This window comes from Mauremys mutica, chromosome 4, assembly GCF_020497125.1.
Source record: "Mauremys mutica isolate MM-2020 ecotype Southern chromosome 4, ASM2049712v1, whole genome shotgun sequence".
NCBI classification, from domain to species: domain Eukaryota; kingdom Metazoa; phylum Chordata; order Testudines; family Geoemydidae; genus Mauremys; species Mauremys mutica.
In genome coordinates, this window is record NC_059075.1 from 159,385,696 (window position 1) to 159,406,550 (window position 20,855).

The following is a 20,855-nucleotide window of genomic DNA, read 5'->3' on the forward strand; positions in this document are numbered from 1 at the left end:
AAGGATAGGTTCCTCGGTTAGTGTTTATGCTGTGTGGTGTGCGGTTGCTGGTGAGTATTTGCTTCAGGTTGGGAGTCTGTCTGTAAGCGTAGGACCTAATCACATCAGCCACACCATCAGGCGCTGTCTCCTGCACCGATGAGCTTCACCCTTATTGTGGAGAACTCCACTGGGCCTGCAAGTCAACCATGGTCTTCATCCTGGATCTCTCAGCTCTTTCAGACACGGTGGGCCCAGGGCATGAAGTGCCTTGAAGATAAGGCTGAGACCATGAACTTGATTCAATATTGTAGCACAGACATGGGCATATGGCCTCGGTGTCCGACCATCTTCTCAATATTTCACCGAAGGGGATAATGTGTGGGCTCTGCTGAATGCTGGGAAGCAGCCGCTTGTCACGGTTATTGCCAGATGTTTGTATGAGCAATGGTTTTAGAGCCAGGTCCCAGATAGGACATTGAGTTCTGAATCTTCTGGAAGTCAAACCTGAGGTAGGGAGAGGCTGGGATCCAACCCGGTTAACATGAGAACAGTGCACATCCGTGGAGGCAGCCTCTGTCTGCTGGCTGGATGAGATGCAGGCTGGCCATCTACAGAGACAAACCCCCAAGGGAATGCTCAGGAGAGGGGGCCCCTGGGCTCGGAGACAACAGCTTGTGACTGGATAAGAGCAGAAGAAATGGCCCATTACAGAGGAGTGACTCTGCCAGCGGGGGGTGGGGGGAACGGGGGATCCCTGCTCTCTGGACTGGACAAGCGCTGTGAGAACCAACCAGCGGGAGAGAGACACCTCAGCAGCCAGGAAAGGAACCTGTTAGCAAGGACGGGCTCTCGGTGGCGTCTGATGTTTTCCTTTTACCTGTAACCTCAGGTTTCCAAAGCCTTTTACTTGCTTTTTATTTCAATCTCTATCTGGGGCTCTGTTAAATGAACTTCAGTTTGGTTTGACTGGCTGGGGGCTGTCATGACTAGGGGGAAGGGTAGCGACCTTGGCAGCTGTACTGAATCGCCTTCCCTGTAAGGGGTTATGTGGTTCAAATAACCGAGCTGGCACCTGACCAGAAGGACCAATGAGGAAAGAAAATACTTTCAAATCTGTGGGGGGAGGATTGATTTGTTGTTCCCTCTCCGGGCAGAGGGAGAAGCCAGGCAGGTACAACATCTCCTGAAAATATACCTGGAATAATCCATCTAAAGCCACAGAAATTGTAAGTAGGGCAAGGAAATGCATTAGGTTATCTTTTGGTTTAGCTTGTGAATTTTCCTATGCCACAGAGGTAGTTTTATTCCTGTTTTTTTAACTGTGAAGCTGAACCAGAATGGAATCCCGTGTCTTTTAAATCTTTTTATTACCCTGTAAAGTTACCTTCCATCCTAATTTTGCAGGTGTGATTCTTTTTTTTCTCTTTATAAATAAAGTTCTTCTTTTAAGAACCTGATTGATTTTCAGGGTCCTGAAGACAAAGGGTCTGGTCTGGGCTCACATAGCTAACCAATTGGCTGGTATTTTATTCTCAAGTCTCCCCAGGAAAGGGGGTGGGGGTGGGGATATTTTGGTGGGGGGGGGATAGGGATTCCAAGTGACCCTTCCCTGGATGTTTGTTTAAATCACTTGGTGGTGGCAGCGATACCGTCCAAGGACAAGGAAGGATTTGTGCCTTGGGGAAGTTTTAACCTAAGCTGGTAGAATATAAGCTTAGGGGATCTTTCCTGTGGGTCTCCACATCCGTACCCCAGAGTTCAGAGTTGGCGGGGGGGGGGGGAACCCTGACAGCAGCATAGGGGGTCTAGCTGAGCTGTCACAGCGGGGCTGAGGCTGCCCACCAGGGAAGGGAGTCGCCGGGCAGCAGTTGGAGGAATCACAAGGCCAGGTCCCGTAGGTCAGAGTCAGGCTGGGGTCAGAGACCGGAGATCGGGAGCCAGACCAGAGTCTGGCGTTGCAGCAGGCCAAGGTCTGTGGTTGCCCAGCCACTTTCCTGGGCCCCGCCTGGAGGTTAAGTAGGGGCAGGTGGCCAATCAGAGGGGGGCCGGGTACTGTCACTCGGTCTTGTGGGCGGCACTTCCTGTGGTGCCTCCTCCCCACCATGCTCCCTGGCTGTGCCTCAGCCTGGCCCCTGGTGGCTCTGCAGACCTGGGTTCTAGTCCCCAGGTCGTTACAAAACCTGCCTAAGGGCAAGGTCCGTAGGAGAGCTTGGAAATGAAGTGGAGCAGGTGGGCTCTGTTTCCATGGAGGCAGCAGTTGGGCGCTTTGGGGGTGTGCTGAAGGCCGGTGACTGGGCATTGGAGTGTAATGGAATCAGGTGTGTAAATTGCTGGGATACAGAGGGGTTTGCAGAGCAAGTGGTGTGATAGGGTCCCTCAAATGTAACCTGGAAATGGGGTACCACTGAGTCTCTCCAACTTGGGCTTCCTGTCACGCTGTGATGCTCTTGCTAAGCCACAAACCTCTGTCCCATCCTGCGCTCACACAGACATCCCCAGGCAAGGGCTGCCCCTGCTGAGTTACATGGATGCTTCTCCCAGTTCACTCATGAGCTAACAATAAAGAGAATCCAACCAATTCCCCCCAGTCCCCCAGCCTACAGCCCCAGAGCCGAACCATCTTGCCCCGACCATTGTAAGTCCACCCCTCCCGCAGTGCGGCAAGGACACGCACCAGCTCTTGTTCCTGAGCAGATCTCCCAAGCACTTCAAGCAAAGCCCCCTGCTTTAGGTACAATATACAACCAGCTTATCAACTACAGACAGACAGGTTTGAAGTGATTATAAGTAATAAGCACCCAGATCAAAATTGGTTTAAAAGTAATTGAAATAAAAGTAAAATTCTGAGCTGAGTTCTATAAACGAGACAGGATTTGAATCAAGCCGTGTCTCACCCTGATGGTTTAGCTCCTTACTACACAGGCTGGGATTCTCCCGTCCAGCCTGGGCCACCTCCCCAGATCAGTCTTTGTTCTCCAGGTGTTGAGTTGGAGGGTGGGGAGTGAGGCTAAGTGATGATGTCACTTCCCCTGTTTTATAGCTTCTTCCAGCTCGCTGGAAAGAGCCTTTGCTACAACGTGAGTCAAGCAGCCTCCATTGTCCGTGTGCTCTCTCTGAGAGGTCTCCATTGCATACAGCTCCTAGGACAGTCCTTGGGAGTGTGGGTTCCTTTAATGGGCCACCAGCGTGTCTGGCTCCTCCACTGATATGCACTGAGTTTAAAAGCCTGGAAGATCAGAAAGTTCCAGAATGGACCCCTGTGTAAAGAGGGAAAATAGCAACTAGAAATGTCAGTCTGGTGTTTCTTGGGTGATGGACACGACCCCCAACAGAAAGCCCCAAGAAGTTTGTGTAGAGAACGGTAGTTGACAAATCATGGCAATTAGCCTTCTCCCAGCTGCAAAGTGCTGAAAGGTAGAATCTAGGGACGTCCGTAACCTATGATTGATCCTGTCGTTAACCCCCAGAACAGTAGATATACGGTGTACTCCTGTTTATCCGAAACCCTGTTATCCAAACTCTGCATTATCCGAGTCCCTTCCTTGTCCCCCAGCATGAAACACTTGTCCTCGGCAGCATGGTCGCATGTATCTCATGCTAGGGGACCAGGCAGGGATTTGGACAATTTGGAGGTCCAGATAATAGAGCAGAGACCCCCGGCCAGGAATAGGAGGAGGACGATAACCCCCTCCAGACGTGCGGGAGGCCACCCCGTTGCTGAATGGCTCCTGCCCGCTGGATTATCCAAACTTCCAATCACCTGAATAAAATCCATGTCCTGCCGAGGTATTCGGATAACTGGGAGTTGGTTGTATCCTGTTGCAAAGAATGAAACTACATGAGTCAGCCCGTATTTCTCTCAGACTGTAAAAAGGATGAGAGCTAAAGTGAGAAGTGGTTCAACTTGATGGGCCACGTGTTATTAAATATGAAAGTTTGTCACCTAACTTGCCCTCAAAGATGCATCCAGAGACCCCTGAAGGAAACTTGTGCTGAAATCTAGTAAGAACTGTAAAGCTGCTCCTAGCATCAGCTCAAGTGTAGACGAACCCAGCAGAACTAAAGCTCCATCGAGGTCTAGAGGCTGGGTTGGAAAATCCACGTCTATCTCACAGACAAGTACCGACGGCTTGTTTTCTGCATGTAATTCCCTTCTGCTCCAACACTATATGGGATATACTCTGCTTAACTACTTCCACTTGTAGGCTGTGAAGTCTGAGGATGACTTAAGGGCATAATGAGTTTGTACTTTGCCAGCCAAACGCTCTCCTAAATGTCAAGAGATAATTTAAGGAGAGCGGATTGAGAACTTTTTGTCAAACATTTTTTGGACAAAAAAGGGATTTTGGACCAAATTGAAAATGTTTGTTTTGGTCCAAAATTGTTTTCTTGACAAAAGTAAATCCTAATATGAAACAATTTTCATTTTTACAAAATTATGTTCCTTTTCTCTCATATTCAAAAAGTGTTTGTGTGTGTGTGTGTTTTTGTGTGTGTGTCTGTCAGAGAGAGGGAGAGATGGATGAGATTAATTTAAGAAGGGGGGGAATGGAGAGAAACGGAATGATTTTGAAAGGAAATGGAAATTGTCATGTTGCCATCTTTGACTACGTCTTCACTACCCACCGTATCGGCGGGTAGCGATCGATTTTTCAGGGATCGATATATCGCGTCTCATCTAGACGCGATATATCGATCCCCGAACGCGCTCCTGTCGACTCCGGAACTCCACCACCGCGAACGGCGGTGGCGGAGTCGACATGGAGAGCCCCGGACATGGATCCCGTGCCGTGAGGACGGGTAAGTGATCGATATAAGATACTTTGACTTCAGCTACGTTATTCACGTAGCTGAAGTTGCGTATCTTATATCGATTTTCCCCCTTAGTGTAGACCAGCCCTTTGTGCTGACGAGGTGACTGAGGCATTTGTAGAGAGAGGGCAACATCATGTTCTCCTAAGAGGAACACACAGGACACCCAGCTGGTCGACAGAGAGTCTGTATCCACCGAAAGCAAAGCTATTTCCTCTAATGGAGCTTCCATATAAAGAAGTGAAACCTTCTTTCTGGGAATGGGCTGGAAGGGATTTCAGAGTGCTGTTGCACAGTGTTTTGTTTGGTGTATCATGTGACTACTGGGAAGACCTCATCTGCAATCCTGTGTCCAAACCCGTCTATTCAGCATAACGACGAGGAGGTTCAGGGGAGCCTGGAGCCCATCTGAAAGTACCTACAAGGGGAATAGAAATTAGATCTTGGAGGCTGCGTCCATCTCTTTGTTCTGACGCAACCCATTGGCTGCAAGTTGAAGCTAGACAAATTCAGGAGGGAAATAAGGTGTCAACGTTTAACAGTGAGAGTCACTGCCCATTGGCCTGGCTTACCAAGGGGCGCAGGGAATTCTTCACCACCAACCGCTGTTTTTCTAACAGATCTGCTCTAGTTGAACCAGGAATTAGTTCTGGGCTGTTCTGTGGCCCGGGTTATACAGGGAGGTCAGGCTAGGTGCTCACATGGGTCCCTTGTGGCCTGGGGATCTGTGACTCTATGTTGCACAAGAGGGCTCTGTGCCGGGCCAGGTGCAGAGAGGGGCTGCTGGGGTGATCAGGGGGATGGAGAGAGCTGGTTTCCTAAGAAATAAAGGTAAAATCGCAATCTGAGTTCTATGAATTGGACAGGATTTGAATCAAGCCGTGTCTCACCCTGATGGTCTAGTTCCTTACTACACAGGCTGGGATTCTCCCGTCCAGCCTGGGACCACCTCCCCTGTTCAGTCTTTGTTCTCCAGGTGTTGAGTTGGGGGCGGGGGGGTGAGGCCAAGTGATGATGTCGCTTCCCCTCTTTTATAGCTTCTTCCAGGTCGCTGGAAAGAGCCTTTGCTACGATGTGAGTCAAGCAGCCTCCATTGTCTGTGTGCTCTCTCTGAGAGGTCTCCATTGCATACAACTTCTGGGACAGTCCTTGGAAGTGTGGATTCCTTTAATGGGCCACCAGCGTGTCTGGCTCCTCCACTGTTGCACCGGAAAGGCTGGTTGTGGGTGTTCTCAACCTCACAATATATTTCAGTCACACATACACAGAGCAAAACGTCATAACTTCCCATCCAGTGACAGCTCACACAATCCAACAGGGTGTTAATGTTCAACAGATCAAGACTTTTAAAGTGATACCTCACAAGACAGACTTTATACAAACACATCATAATTAGATGACCGTGGTGATTATGGGTGTTGCTTTGAGGCCCAGGGTGCCACACCGGGTCTGCCAGCTGCCAGTGGAAAGCGAGCGTTTCCCCTGGTGGGCACAGACAGGCTCCGTCCTGCTGGGAGCAGAGGGTGGTGATTGCCCCTGGACACCGCAGGGAACCCCAAACCAGCATCGCAGTTATTCCATGGGAAGTCGGTGTGGGCAGTGGAGGGCTGGTGATACGCTCACGGAGACGCCCTGCTGCATTGTGGAACAGCTGAAGTTTCCTGAGTAGCGGAGCCTTGGGGTGTCCCATTGCTGCAGCCCAGGGGACAGGTGATGTCAAATAACCAAAGCTAAGTCATCCTTGGCAGGACAGGTGAAGTCTCATAGGCAGCCGGAGATGACTGACAGCGTAACTCGCTGCTATGCAAGAGCTCAGCATCGCGGAGGAATCCAGAAACAGTCCTAGATGACAGAGTCTGCATCTGCAGCCAACCAAGTCTGCAGCAGGGCTGAGGGCTCGGGTTTCAGAAGGGCATGTTTGCTTTGCTGTTACGCTTTAATTCGTGGATTTTAGAAGTTTAGTTTTGCTTTGCCTCAACTCTGCAATTCCTGGAGTTCAGAGATTTAAATCCCGAGGCATCCAGTGTTCAGGAATGGTTTGAAACAGCACGAGGCAACCTTAACGCTGGTAGTGATGAGTTGGGGGAAGAAGCGTGCAGCTTTGCTGTTCCTCACTCCTGCTGAGAGTGGGATATATGGAAATGGCGCCAGGAAAGGGTGGATTATGGGTTATATAAGAGGGACCTTTGAACCCAAGTGCCAAAAATTCTCTGTCACCGGCCAGTATCTCACAGTACTAATTGAGGAAACGAACTTGACATCTTTTTGTGATGAGATGACAAGGTGGGGTGATGAAGGTCATCGTGTTGACATAATATACGTATGCGTCTGTAAGGCGTTTGACTTGCGCCAAACGCCATTTGGATTAAAAAGCTAGAATGATACAAAATGAACACGGCCCACAGGAAATGGATTAAACACTGGCTAACTGATGGGTCTCGGAAGGTTAAGGGGTAACTTGATCCCAGGCTGGAAGTGTCTATGTTTAATAACAGGCAGAGAAAAGGTCTAACACGATCCAATGGCTGGAAGTTGAAGCGAGACAAATTCAGACGGGAAACAAGCTGTAAATTGTTAACAGCAAATTAACCACTGGAACAATTTACCAAGGGTCGTGCTGGGTTCTCCATCACTGGCATTTTTTGAAATCAAGACGGGATGTTTTTCTAAAAGCTCTGCTCTAGGAATGATTTCGGCTCAGTTCTCTGACCTGTGTTCTCCAGGAGATCAGACTAGATCATCACAAAGGTTCCTTCAGTCCTACGAATCTAGGAATCCATGAGTACACACTGAAAATTTCCCACCCCAGTGGTAGCTGTGCAATGGTTAACTTTCCAGCACGGCCCCCTGGCCCAGGGAGGGAGCCCTGGACCCGTAACTGTGGGAACCATGCAGGAAATAGCCTTGACCCCTGCGGAGATAACTTCTCTGGCTCAGGGATTAGGCCCAGCCAAGGCGAGCACGTTCTCGGAATGGGCGTATGAGTTTCTGACAGCGATAGAGGATCAGGGGTTAAACCCAGAGGAGGTTAGGAAGCTGTTGAGGGCGGGATGCGATATGGGAATTGCACTGCGGACGCAGGCAGCCGGACGGTGGCAGTCCCTATTTGCACTGGTTTGTAATTTGGCTCAAGGAGAGGGACTGCAGGAGGTTAGCCGCCAGTATGCAGCGGGCTGTCCCGCTCCAGGGGAGGCCCCTGAGGTTTTTGTGGAAAGAATGGTATTAGCGGGATTGTTAACTGGGAGGTATCTAGCCCGCGCCCAGGGGGGAGCGATCCTCAGAGATTTTGGTCCCAACAGCTGAATTAAGGCTTATTGCAGCAATGTTGCCCAAAGATGTTCAGATGGCTATGGGAGCGTGGAGACAGGGAGAGCCCCTAGACATATCGCACCTTAAGGAAGCCACGCGCCAGGCCACCAGAGTGGTTGGTCAGCCCGGAACTGGGGCTCCCATTCCTGTTGCTGTGGCCACGGTCCCAGCACCTAAATACAGGCGCCTCCGACCGGACACCAATCGGCTCTGCATGCAGTTGTGGATGGCCTTGAAGGACCAGGGGGAACCCATGGGCCAATGGGACGGGAAGTCCACGGAGTCCCTAGCACTCCTCTGTATTCAGCTGGGGTTGAAGCTCCTGGAGCCGGGGGGCGATATCGGGAACAGAAAAGCAACATCAGATTAGGGGGGCCCCAACTCCCCGAGTTCACTGGGGGAGGGAAGCACCCAGGAATGGGCCTGGGTGGGACCTCTCCAGGTGGATTCGGGAGGAAGGTTGCGGGTGTGCCTTCGAGTGGGGGGGCCACATGAGCACCCCGAGACATCTGAACTAGATTTTGTGGCGCACCGGACACCGGTGCGGCTGGCTCACTGCTTCCCTCGTGCCGGGAGTGCCACTCCAGGGAACCATTGAGAGCCAGGGATTTGATGGTACCTTGGCACAGGGACAAGTGTTGGGACCACTGGTCACCTGGGTGGGGAATCTTACCCAAAGATGGCCCTGGATTTATAGCCCCACAACTACGGAACCAATTTTGGGCATTGATTGGGAACTGGGATTGTTTAGTCTGCAGAAGAGGAGAATCGGGGGGATTTGATAGCTGCTTTCAACTACCTGAAGGGGGGTTCCAAAGAGGATGGATCTAGACTGCTCTCAGTGGTAGCAGATGACAGAACAAGGAGCAATGGTCTCAAGTTGCAGTGGGGGAGGTTTAGGTTGGATATTAGGAAACACTATTTCACTAGGCGAGTGGTGAAGCACTGGAATGGGTTCCCTAGGGAGGTGGTGGAACCTCCTTCCTGAGAGGTTTTTAAGGTCAGGCTGGACAAAGCCCTGGCTGGGATGAGGAGGAGAGGTGTGGTGGAGGGTGCTAAGAAAACAGTCTTTTATTTCTGAAATACAATGTTGGCAGCCCTTGCTGGTGGTTGCCATCTCCAGCACAAGGTTCACGTGGACAAATGGATTTGGGTTTCTTTGAGTAGATTGGGCTGAGCAACCTCAGTTGGGACCATAATCAGCTGGCCAGGGTGAAAGCTTCCAGCTTTGATGTATTTTAAACATACAAGTCACTTTAACCCACCACCAGACTGATTTTCATTTACATAAAGGGGAAAGAATTTGATTCTCCTACATGAGAGGAAACCCTGAGCATTGGGAGGAAGGTGACCCCACACGCTCACAGACACCGTATGTTAGCGGACGGTCTCAGTCCATCTGTTTCCCTCCAAAACCAGAAGCGGCTGCTGGGAGGAAAAAGGAGCCCCGAAATGGAGAGAGTTTTGTATCAATAATTGAAGAGAAGGAGAGCGAAACCTGAGGGGATTAGAGATCAATTAATGAGCAGGGAAAAGTGACAAATCTGAAGGGATTTTACACCAATGTTTGATAATTCGAGAGGAAAGGAGCAAAATCTGAAGCGGAAAGTTGATCGTTGTGGATTTAACACTTTCATTAGCCCGAACCACGATGTGCAACAGTGAATCAGGCCGACGGCTCCCTTCCAAACCCCAACGCTACAGTTTAATATGGGTGGGTGGAGCAAAGGCCCCAGAATGTGGGGTCGTTTTAATACAAAACTGAGAATTCAATAGAGAGGAGGAAACGTTGCCGGGGGATTAGATCAATATTCAGTCATAAGAGAGATGAGGGGAAAACGGGAGGGAATCTGTGTCAGTGGGTGCACGTGGTCCAGGCTGGCTGGCTGGTGATGCAGGGGGTGGGGGGAGTGAGGCCCGTGTCTCTCAGTCTCCTTCACACGGAGCCGGCGTCACTCACGGACGAGGCCAATGCAGGACTCAGTGCGGTGCCCAGCCCCATCCACTGGGCCTTGGCCTGCCTGGTCTTTGCCCCCTGCGGCCCATGGGCAGAGAGCAGAGTGACCCCGGGTTCCCCAGTCCCAGCCCCATGGGACGGACAGGAGTGGAGGGAATCTTTAGCCAGGACTCACCATCTCTCCCTGGCAATGTGCCCTCCCTCCTGCTTCCCTCAGTGGTGGGGGAGTTCAACCAGCCAACGCCAAAGACTCTTCCCCTCCCAGGAGAAGGAAAAGCCACTGAAGGTCCATCCCCTTCACCCCACAGTGCAGGTTCACCATCGCGGGTCGGGAGCTTTCAAGCTGTCCCCTCCCAACAGGGAAACCCACAAACACTTGTTCCTCTTTGTCTCTGTCTGTGCAGCGCCTGGCACAAGGGGGCCCTGATCTCAGCTGGGGCAGGGACCGTCTCGCACTGTGTGTCAGCTGGCGCTTTGAGGTGCTGCTTATAATGTGCTATTAATATGCTTCACGCTGCTATAAAAATTACATAATGATCCCTGAGCCCAAAGACTAGTTTAAAGTCAGAGAATTCACCTCTTTGCTGGTCATACAGGTGCTGTCCCTGCCTCCAGCACAAGAGGTCTCTGGGTCTGTGATGTATTCGGTCCCGGTACTAACGATATATGATAATCTCCTTCTGGAAACCACAGCAGGGAGAATTTCAGTGACACCTCTCAGTAATGTCCATAGCACAAGTCTTTGCTTTAGGAGCAGGGGAAAGGAGTTTCCTGAGAGTGGGGCAGGTTGTTGGGGAGGGGATGTATTTTGGGGAGCAGGGAAGGTTTCAGGCAGCTGTTTGTTGGCTAACGTGGACACAGGGGTCTTTCTGGAGGAAGTCCTGGCCCAACTCACCTTCCCAATAACGGAAACCCTCCGTGATTCCCCTCAGCCTGAATTTATGTCTCCCTCATTCCCTGCTACTAGAAATCGAATCACACCACAGACACCCCCAGGCCCCCCACCACTCTGCTGCTGCACCCTCCCCAACATCCTGGACACGCGTCCCCATGAGTCCCACCTCCCTCAGTCTCTCACAGACTGGGCTTGGACCGAGCCAGTGCAGCTGGTTGTTCCTACGCAATTTTTTTGCATAAACTGTCACACATTTTGCTGCACAAAACTAGGCAGCCGGGCTGTGGTGGTTCTTGTTCCCTGTTCTGCGAGGAATGTTGCACCGTCCCTGCCTGGTGTTATACGCAGGGTGGTTGTAGCTGTGTTGGTCCCAGGGTATCAGAGAGACAAGGTGGGTGAGGTCGTATCTTGTACTGGAGCCACTTCTGTTGGTGAGAGAGAAGCTTTTGAGCCACAGGTCTGGGGAAGGTCTTTGCCAATGACACTGGGACTGTGCTGCCAGGGACGGGGCTGGCCGAGCGAGCCGGAAACATGTCAGGGGAGGGGAATGGAAGGAAGGAAGGAAGGGTGGAATCAGGGAAACCCCCCCAACCCCTACTGTGATCCACTCTGGGCAGAGGGCTGGGGGTGTGGGCTGGGGTCATGGGGGTGCTCCCAGCCCCCTGCCTTGACTCCTGCACCCCCCCACACCTTCCCAGACCCCTGCCCTGACTCCTGCACCCCCCCACACCTCCCCAGACCCACAGCCCTGACTCCTGCACCCCCCCACACCCACCCTGACTCCAGCACCCCCTGCACATAGCAAGCCCCCCACACCCCATGCCCTGACTCCTGCACGCCCCACATCCCCACCTGCACCCCTTACACCAGGGGTAGGCAGCCTATGGCACGCATGCCGAAGGTGGCACGCGAGCTGATTTTCAGTGGCACTCACACTGCCCGGGTCCTGGCCACTGGTCCAGGGGGCTCTGCATTTTAATTTAATTGTAAATGAAGCTTCTTAAGCATTTTAAAAACCTTATTTACTTTACATACAACAATAGTTTAGTTATATGTTATCGACTTATAGAAAGAGACCTTCTAAAAACGTTAACATGTATGACCGGCACGCGAAACCTTAAATCAGAGTGAATAAATGAAGACTCGGCACAGCACTTCTGAAAGGTTGCCGACCCCTGCCTCACGCCAAACGGGAGCTGCCCCAGGTAAGCGCTCCACACCCGAACCTCCTACCCCATCCCTGAGCCCCCTCCCTCCCCCCAGCTCCTGGCCAGACCCTGCACCCCAACCCCCAGCCTGCTCCTGCACCCCAACTCCCTCCCAGACCCTGCACCCCCAGCCCTGTGCTCAGTGCAGAGAGAGACAAAGAGAATGGGCTAGAGCCAGGGAGAAGGTCGGCACCCGCTCTATGTGGGCAGGGGCGGGGGGATCCTGTTTACCCCCTCCCCAGCCCTGCTGTGCTTGCAGTTTACCCCCGGCCTCTCCCTTGCCCCAGGGACCAACCCCAGCTCCCGCCCCACTGAGCTTTTTCCCCCGGCCCTGCCTTGCTCCAGTCAGCAGGGACTAATCCTACCCCCTTACCCCACTGTGCTCATCTCGCCCCGGCCCCTGCCTCGCTCCAGCTGGGGACAAATCCCGCCCCCCCCCCACACCATGCCCTGCTGTCAAGGTGGATAAAAATCAATGATTTAAAAAAAATCAGATTTTTTAAATTTAAATCAGATTTTTGAGGAAAAACCTACCTAAATATAGTTTTAATTACATAAGAACATAAATCTCCTCATGGAACAGGGATTACAAATTCTAACTCTATAGTATGAGACAATATAGTCATGTCATGTTTAAGAAAAGTTTTGTAAATGAGTTCCAATAGTTCATGGATTAGGGACCCAATCTTATGGGGCTCCACAGGCTTCTGTAGAGATTATTTGGGTTAATCTTTCTATCTACCCAATGGGACTCAGCGCTCAGTCTAGAAGATACCAGCCGAGATGCTTAGTTTTGCAGTTCTCAAACTGTGGATTTGTGTCTCCAGAGGTAACATGCTCGTTAACAGCAAAAATGTTTTAAAATAAATAAATAAGTAATACATAGAGGTAAGAAATAACAGACCTCAGCGCTATTGTCTCTCTGCAAATTTGTGTACACAGAGTCAATCCCTTATCTTTCTCTAAAAGTGTTGGGGGCGAAATAAATCTGGACAAGAAGTCTGGAGGTAATTATGAGAAGCGAGGGACATATGCTTTTTTGTTAAAATATTATGTTTGCTGTTGAAGAAAGAAAATCCAGAACACTTAATGTTGTTGTTTGAGTTAAATAAAACAATTGAAATGTCCGTCTGGTGATGTTCTCCTCTTAATACAGCCTGGCAAGAAAACTCTCCAAATATTAATGATTAGCCTGTTGAATTGGAGATAGTTCACCTCCCAGTGACTTCATAAATATCTGCTTCAATTACCTTTGGTAAATGAAATAACCAAACAATCATTCATTTTCTGATACAGCTGTAAAACTCATCTGAAAAGTTTTCAGAATAAATCACGGTTTAAAAACGTATAGTGTGTACCTTCTACACATGAAACCTGCATCTAGCTCCGAGTTGTGAAGAATATGTATTACGGTTCTGACAACCAACAAGAATGCACTTTTATGTAGAAAACCATCATTAAATCAAGTCTTCCTGACTAGTGACTTAAATCATGATTTAAATCAAATCCACCCTGCCCTGGCCCCGTCATTCCCCAGGGGGCCCCACAAATATGTTTGGCGCCAGGCCCACAAAAAGTTAATCCGGCTTTGGACGGTTGGAGAACTGAGCTTGATTTCTTTCCAGTTTGGGCCAAGCTGCCTTCTGGTACATCTCTCCGTTCCCTTGGGCCAGCTGGATCTGGAGAGGGATCTTCCCCAGCTTCCACGTCGACGACCTAGAATTGATTTGAAACTTCTAGCAGTGAGTAATTCCTCCTGGTCCTCTTCTCTTTGGCAGCCACAGCCTGCCCATTCTCATCTATCTCCAACTGTGTACAAAGCCACCGGGACCCAGGGCCGCCCAGAGGGGGGGCAAGGGGGGCAATTTGCCCCAGGCCCCGGGCCCCACAGGGCCCCCCGACCCCATCTCCGCCTTCCCCCATCCCCTGGCGCCTCAGCGTGCTGCGTCAGGAGTGGCCCTGGACAGCGCTGCAGCGGCATGGCTCCCGCAGGGCCTGAGCTCCTGCCACTGAGTCAGAGCCACGTGGTAAGGACGCAGGGCTGCGAGCTCCGGTCCCGCCATAACCACACGGCTGCAGTGTTGTCCAGGGCCAGGGCAGCTCCTGGACGTGGCGCGCTGAGGCTCCGAGAGAGGAGAGGTGGCAGTAACCCAGGAGCGGCCCTGGACAGCGCTGCTGGGGGATGGTCAGGGGATGGGGAACGGGGGTTGGATCGTGGGCGTTCCTGGGGTCTGTCAGGACTCGGCAGGGGGGTGGATAGGAGTAGGGGCAGTCAGGGGATAGGGAGCGGGGTGGTTGGTGGGGGGTGGAGTCCCGGGGTGGTGGTTGGGGGGGCGGTGAGGGGACAAGGAGCAGGGTGGGTTGGGGATTCTGAGGGGGGCAGTCGGGGGGCAGGAAGTGGGAGGGGGTCGGATGGGGGCAGGGCCAGGCTGTTTGGGAGGCGCAGCCTGCCCTACCCTAAAGCTCATTCAGCATTTTGAGGCTTGCAGAAGAGCCGAGCTGTGAGCTTTTCCATTAGGGCTGCTGTCCCTGTCACTTCTCAAATGCCAAGTTATAATCTGTGTTTTATTTCAGTGCCACAGGGAGATTCATGTCAGGGGAGGGCAGCTTCATTTCAAATTAGCCACTTTATATTAACAGTGATAGAGCCAAGAGAGCCATGGGGGAAGGATCACATGAGAAGAGCAATATCCTACACCACCTACCTCCTTCCCAACCCTACCAAGGGAGACCCCCATCCCCTGCATTCCCTGAGGTTCCAGAGGGTTTAATTCAGTGGGTCTCAAACTTTTGTCCTGGTGACCCCTTACACACAGCAAACCTCTGAGTGCGACTCCCCCCTTATAAATTAAAAACACTTTTTTATATATTTAACACTATTATAAATGCTGGAGGCAAAGCGGGGTTTGAGGTGGAGGCTGACAGCTCGTGACCCCCAGTAATAACCTCATGACCCCTTGAGGGGTCCCGACCCCCAGTTTGAGACCCCCTGGGTTAATTTAACTTTAGCACCCTGTGTCCATTCACATGCATGAGCTATTTTGAGCATTTCAGTTTTCACAACATAGGCTCATCCCAGATCCTGGAACAAGCTCAAATGCTCAGTTCGTGGAGTCTGTACATAAGCTGAACTAAAGACAAACTCCAGTTTGTGAGGGACCCCAGGGAGCCAGTCTCTAGGAAACAGATAAATGCATGGAGGTTAAGTCCATAAATGGCTATTAGCCAGGCTGGGTAAGGAATGGTGTCCCTGGCCTCTGTTTGTCAGAGGATGGAGATGGATGGCAGGAGAGAGATCATTGATCATTACCTGTTAGGTTCACTCCCTCTGGGGCACTTGGCATTGGCCACTGTCAGTAGACAGATACTGGGTGGGATGGACCTTTGGTCTGACCCAGTCTGGCCGTTCTTATGTTCTAACCTAAATGAACCCAAAGTTCTGGAGACAGAGATGAGCCAAGGAAGCCAGCAGAGTAGCAGGAACCTGGAAAAACCTCTGCCTGGATGGGCTCAGGCGTTCGGTCACCCAGGGCCGGCTTCAGGCCAATTTGCCCCATTCCCCCGAATCGGGCCCCGCGCCGGCAGCGTCTCTCCGGGAAGCAAAGCTCCGCTTGTTGCTAGGCAACGAGAGACGCTGGCCAGCAGAGGCAGCCCCATGGGTGCTGCAGGTCAGGAGGGGGAAGGTGGGGGGGGGGAAGGCACATGTGCTTTGCAGGCTTCCTCCCCTCCCCCCCGCACTCACCTGGAGGAGCCGCCCAGGGAGCGTCTGGCCCGGCGGGAGGCAGGAATCTCTGCCTGGGCCTCACGCACCTGAGCAGCTGCTGGGGCTTCCAGCGGCGAGTGTTCGACCCTGCGAGTCCCCGGAGGGTTGTAATGCTGGGCCGGTGTTGTGGTGTCGGTGGTGTTGCTGTTTGAGGGTGAGTCGGTGCCTGCCTGTGTCTGTTTCAAAACTAAAGTCGGGATCATGTAACCCAGGAAAAAAGCCCCGAGCCGGTACTTAGTGCTGTGAACTCCAGGTGAGAGAGAGGAGGGAGGTTTGGAGGAGGAAACCAAATACATCAAGAGGGGAGAATGCGAAAGGTCTGCAACAGGGCAGGCTGAGACTTATCTCCCCCCCCCGCCCCGGCAAGAGGGGAAACTGAGGCATGGAGTGATCTGATTCCCCTCTCCAAATTATTTTGCAAAGGAAGGGGACGGGGGCTCCTAGCCAAATCAGTTCCCTTCCCATCAACTCTGCTTTCCCTGCTGCAAGACCGCTGTAGGGGCTGAATATTTCCATTAAACTATGGCTCCTTCGTTTGCCCTGCAACAATAAATTAGACCAGCTTGGGGGGGGCTATTCCCCCCCAAAGCTGTGTGGATATTAAGGTTTTTTTGAGGGGGGGCATAATAATATTCCAGATCAATCAAATGCCCAGCTCAGCTTTCTAGCCATCCAGCAACTCTAGGGCGGGGAAGGAAGGTGCTCTTGGTGCAGAGTGGTTGCAAAACAGGGGTGAATTTAGCAGGGGGGTGGGGGCTCCAGTTGAAATCCCGCTTGATGCAGCCACACAGAATCGCTGGCAGCGCTGGGAGAGGCCAGGAGTGGAAGGTGGCCTGGGGGTGGGGGGACATTTGCCCTCAGTCCTGGGCTCTGGGATGGACTAGGCTGGGTGGGGGGTTCAGTCTAGTCTTCCAGCCTGATGCTCTCACTGGGGTTTGTGGTTTTCATCTGGCTCCACCAAAAAGATCAAACAAGCCCGGTAGAAAAGGGGGGTGAGAGAGGCGGGAAAGGGTGTGTAAGGGGTTAAAGTGACCCATCAGCGAAAGAGTAAAACCCGAGTTTGACTGGGTTTCCCCCAGCCACCACTCCTGCAAACACTGGGCAAGGGGCAGCCCCATTCCCCACCGAGGCTATGGTGAGGGGCAGCAGGGGAGGAAGGAAGCCACTTGTGATGGCAGTCCCCTCCCCTCCCCCCCCAGCACCCCATCTCCGGCCCCCAAACTCTGTCCCAGAGCCTGCACCCACCCCTCCGCACTCCCTCCCAGAGCCTGCACCCCTCCACCCTTCCTGCACCCCACCCCATGCCCCAGCCCAGAGCCTGCACCCACCCCTCCGCACTCCCTCTCAGAGCCTGCACCCCTCCACCCTTCCTGCACCCCACCCCGTGCCCCAGCCCGGAGCCTGCACCCAGCACCCAAACGCCGTCCCACTCAGCCGGGGCAAAGCTCTCCTACGTCTGGCTCCCAGCCCCGCTCCAAGGGTTGCAGGTGTCTGGAGGGGCTGCCTTCCTCAGTCCCACCTCGTTCATTCAACAGGGCCATTGATTGCAAAGTGAGGGGAAGATCTTATTCTACTCCAAGCAAAAAGACATTTTTCTTTTACCTTAATTACACGACCTTTGGGGCCCGCTATAACATATTACCAAGGTTCAATACAAAGTCATGTAAAAGTTATACAAAAATGCATAATGCAGAGATTTATCTACAACTGCATTGAGTGACTGCTGGGTGCGGTAACATAGTGACCCCTGGGGCTTCGAATGAGGCTTTATACTTGGGGGGGGTGAAGGGGCGAGTGGCGGGTGGGCAAAGAGGCGAGGGGCGGGCATGGGGGTTTCTGGCAGGGGAGGGAGGAGGTGAAAGGAGGCGAGTGGTGGGTGGGGGACTGACTAGGAGGGGCCAGGGGGTGAGGAGGGGTGTGATGGTGGGGCCGAGCAGGGAGGGGGCAGGTCCTATTTTACTGCTGTGATCTGGTCGCCCCATGTGCCGTTTCTTCCACCCCCCCACTCGGAACCTTGTTTCGACGGGGCGGAGCTGGGGAAGGAGGGTTTGTTTCCACGGGGCCGGGCGGCGCTGGGGGGTGGGGGAAGGAGCAGGCAATTTTATATTAATAAGGAAATATTTTATACATTTTAATAAAATAAACATTAGTGAAGTAAATCAGTTGTACAACTGTCAAAACAAATTATTTTCCTGATATGAAAGTGCAAATCAGCTCATGAATATATGATGCAATGTATGTCATAGAGAATTGTGTTATTTATATAGTCATGGAAAGTAAATAATACATGGAAGAAATGAAAGGGTTTTTTTTTGTTTTAGTCGTCCCTGCCGGGGCCGCATCGAAACGGTTCGAATTGGGCCCCGCACTGCCTAACGCCGGCCCTGTGGGCACAAGCTGAGGTGGTTCAAAAGTTTTGGATTTTTTTTAAGCAGAATTTTTTTATTGTTTCTTTAAACAATCAAACCCAGCAAGCAGCAAATATTTGGCCACACGCTTCTGAAACCCCAAACCACGTTCAGGGTTTGGCAGACTAATTGCAGCTTTTCAATTAAAAAAACCACAGCACATTATTTTGAAGGAAAGCAGACATTGTCCATGATTTTTTCTGCTTTTTAAAACTCCCTAGTTTTCGATCCAAAAAGTTTTGATGGAAAATATTTGCCAACCCTTTTAATGAGCTGTGGTGCCTCTTAGCGCTAGCTGATGCTGAGAACCAGTGATACCTTGTAAAGGTGACTTGAAAAGAAGTTTTCTCAAAACTGGGTTTGTGCCGAGATACAGAAGGTTTTTAAATGTTTATTTTTCCCAGGGTCACCGGGGTGGGGGGAGCAAGTGGGGCAATTTGCCCCAGGCGGCCCTCATGAGAATATAGTATTGCAACTTTTTTTAATGGAAGGGGCCCCCAAAATTGCTTTGCCCCAGGCCCCCTGAATCCTCTGGGCGGCCCTGCCGGGACCTCTTGCCTGTGGGGGTTATGAGTTGTCAGGTCTCCTCTTTGACCAGGGGCGGCTCCAGGCACCAGCACGCCAAGCGCGTGGCTGGGGCGGCAAGCCACGGGGGGCGCTCTGCCGGTTGCCACTTGCTCTGCACCCACGGGCGGCCCTGGGAAAAATAAACCTTCTGCATCTCGGCACAAACCCAGTTTTGAGAAAACGTCTTTACAAGGTATCCTCCAGCCACCACTGTGGACTCCATGCACACGTAAGCCGGGGATCTGTCCCACCATAGTAGGAGACTTTCTCTATGGACACATTATCTCAGCTGAATTGAGCAACGAAAGGAACCAAACTCTGCCCCGATTCACTTCCCCCTGGTCCCTGCCCACCCCTGGCTTTCCCTCTGGGCCCCATGAGAACAGCATGTGCATCGCACAGGGAGGACAGAACTCAGGGGTTCCTGGGAGTTTATCTCAATCTCTTCACGGTGAACTCTGGCCAGGGATGGGGGTGACCCCTACTTCAGGGTGCTCCGAACTCCCGTCTCACCCTTTTCATCCAGAATCACTGCAGTCCATGCAAATGGAGCTACAACGTTTTTACCCCACAGTAGTTTCTTGGCGGCTGGAAGGGGAAGCCTTGGGAGGAAGTGGTTTGGGTGAGGTTCAGTGCAGCAGTCTCCCAAGTGCAATGAACTTTAGAGTTACAACAAATGTATGAGTCTGGTGTCTTCTTCTGGGACCTGGATGTGCTGATGTGACACTGCTGGGGGGGCACTCCCAGTCTAAGGAGGCGGGGAAGCTGCGTGGCTTAACCTGGAGGAAAATTGAGACCCCCAAGGGGGTCTGGTACGCTGATGGGTTCCTCCTAGAGACGGTTCCAAACCTGGGGCCATAGCACAGATGCTGTGGCTCCGTGACACCGGTGTCCCGGTAGCGCCTCCCCCCGCCCCCCAGCTCTGGCCTATAGTGCCCTCTCGACCAGCCACATCCCTCTGAGAGGTGCAGAGCCATGAACTGGAGGGGACGATCCTGCCCCCAGAGGGGGAATCAGCTGGAGGGTTCGATTCTGCCCCCTGTAGAGGAGGGAGTAGACGGGAGGGGATGATCAGACCCCTTGGCATTGGCCTGGCTTGCCATAGGGAACGTGCCTTAATGGCCGTGTCAGGGGAGGTGGCTGGGAGGGTGAGTTGTAAATAGGGGATTGCGAAGCAGCGTGCTGCAGTCAGGATGTCTGTGCTGGCTAAGATAAGCAGCAACACCCGGATACTGAGAATAATGGCAGAGAGAAACTAGGACGGTAGAAATCAGCGTCCACACGGACAGGCGTGGGCGGCGCGCACAGCGCAGGGGCTGGGGTGTAACGTAACCCAGCCAATCCCTAGTCGGGTGGTGCAATGTCCAGCACATGCAGCGTGAGGTGTAAATGGGTACAAAGGAAGAGGTTTGCTGTGTAGCCTGGGATGTCTCTGCAACTTAAGAAAAGTTGATGCTCTGTTCCTAAGTGACCGGGGGTGAAACCTGCCAGGAACTCTGGCCCCTGCCCTAAGTGACCATGACAAGGTTGGGGGTCGAGCCCCCCAGAATCCGGGGCCCAGCCTTGGCGGGGTTACGAGGACTCTGGCGCATGGGAGAGCGGAAGAGGTGCCCTTGAGGGCAGGCAGGCCTCTGCCAGGGATCCCACAACCTCCCTGGAAGCCTGCTCCCGAGCGGAGCTACCCTGAGAGTTCGAGAAGTTTTTCCTAATTCCCAGCCCCTTGCTGCAAGCTAAGCTGCTTCCTTCTGGCCCCCCGGCGCCGGCCATGAAGCACAACCGCTCCCCGGCCTCTTTAGAGGGACCCTTGTTCTCCCCTCCCAGCTCAGCCGTCTCCTCCCCAGGCTGATCGCAGCCAGGGCCTGCAGCCGCCCCTCGCCGGCAGCACAACGGGTTTGTCCTGGACCTGGGAGAAGGGAATGTGCATAAAAGAGATTTATGTCTACACTGAGCCCTG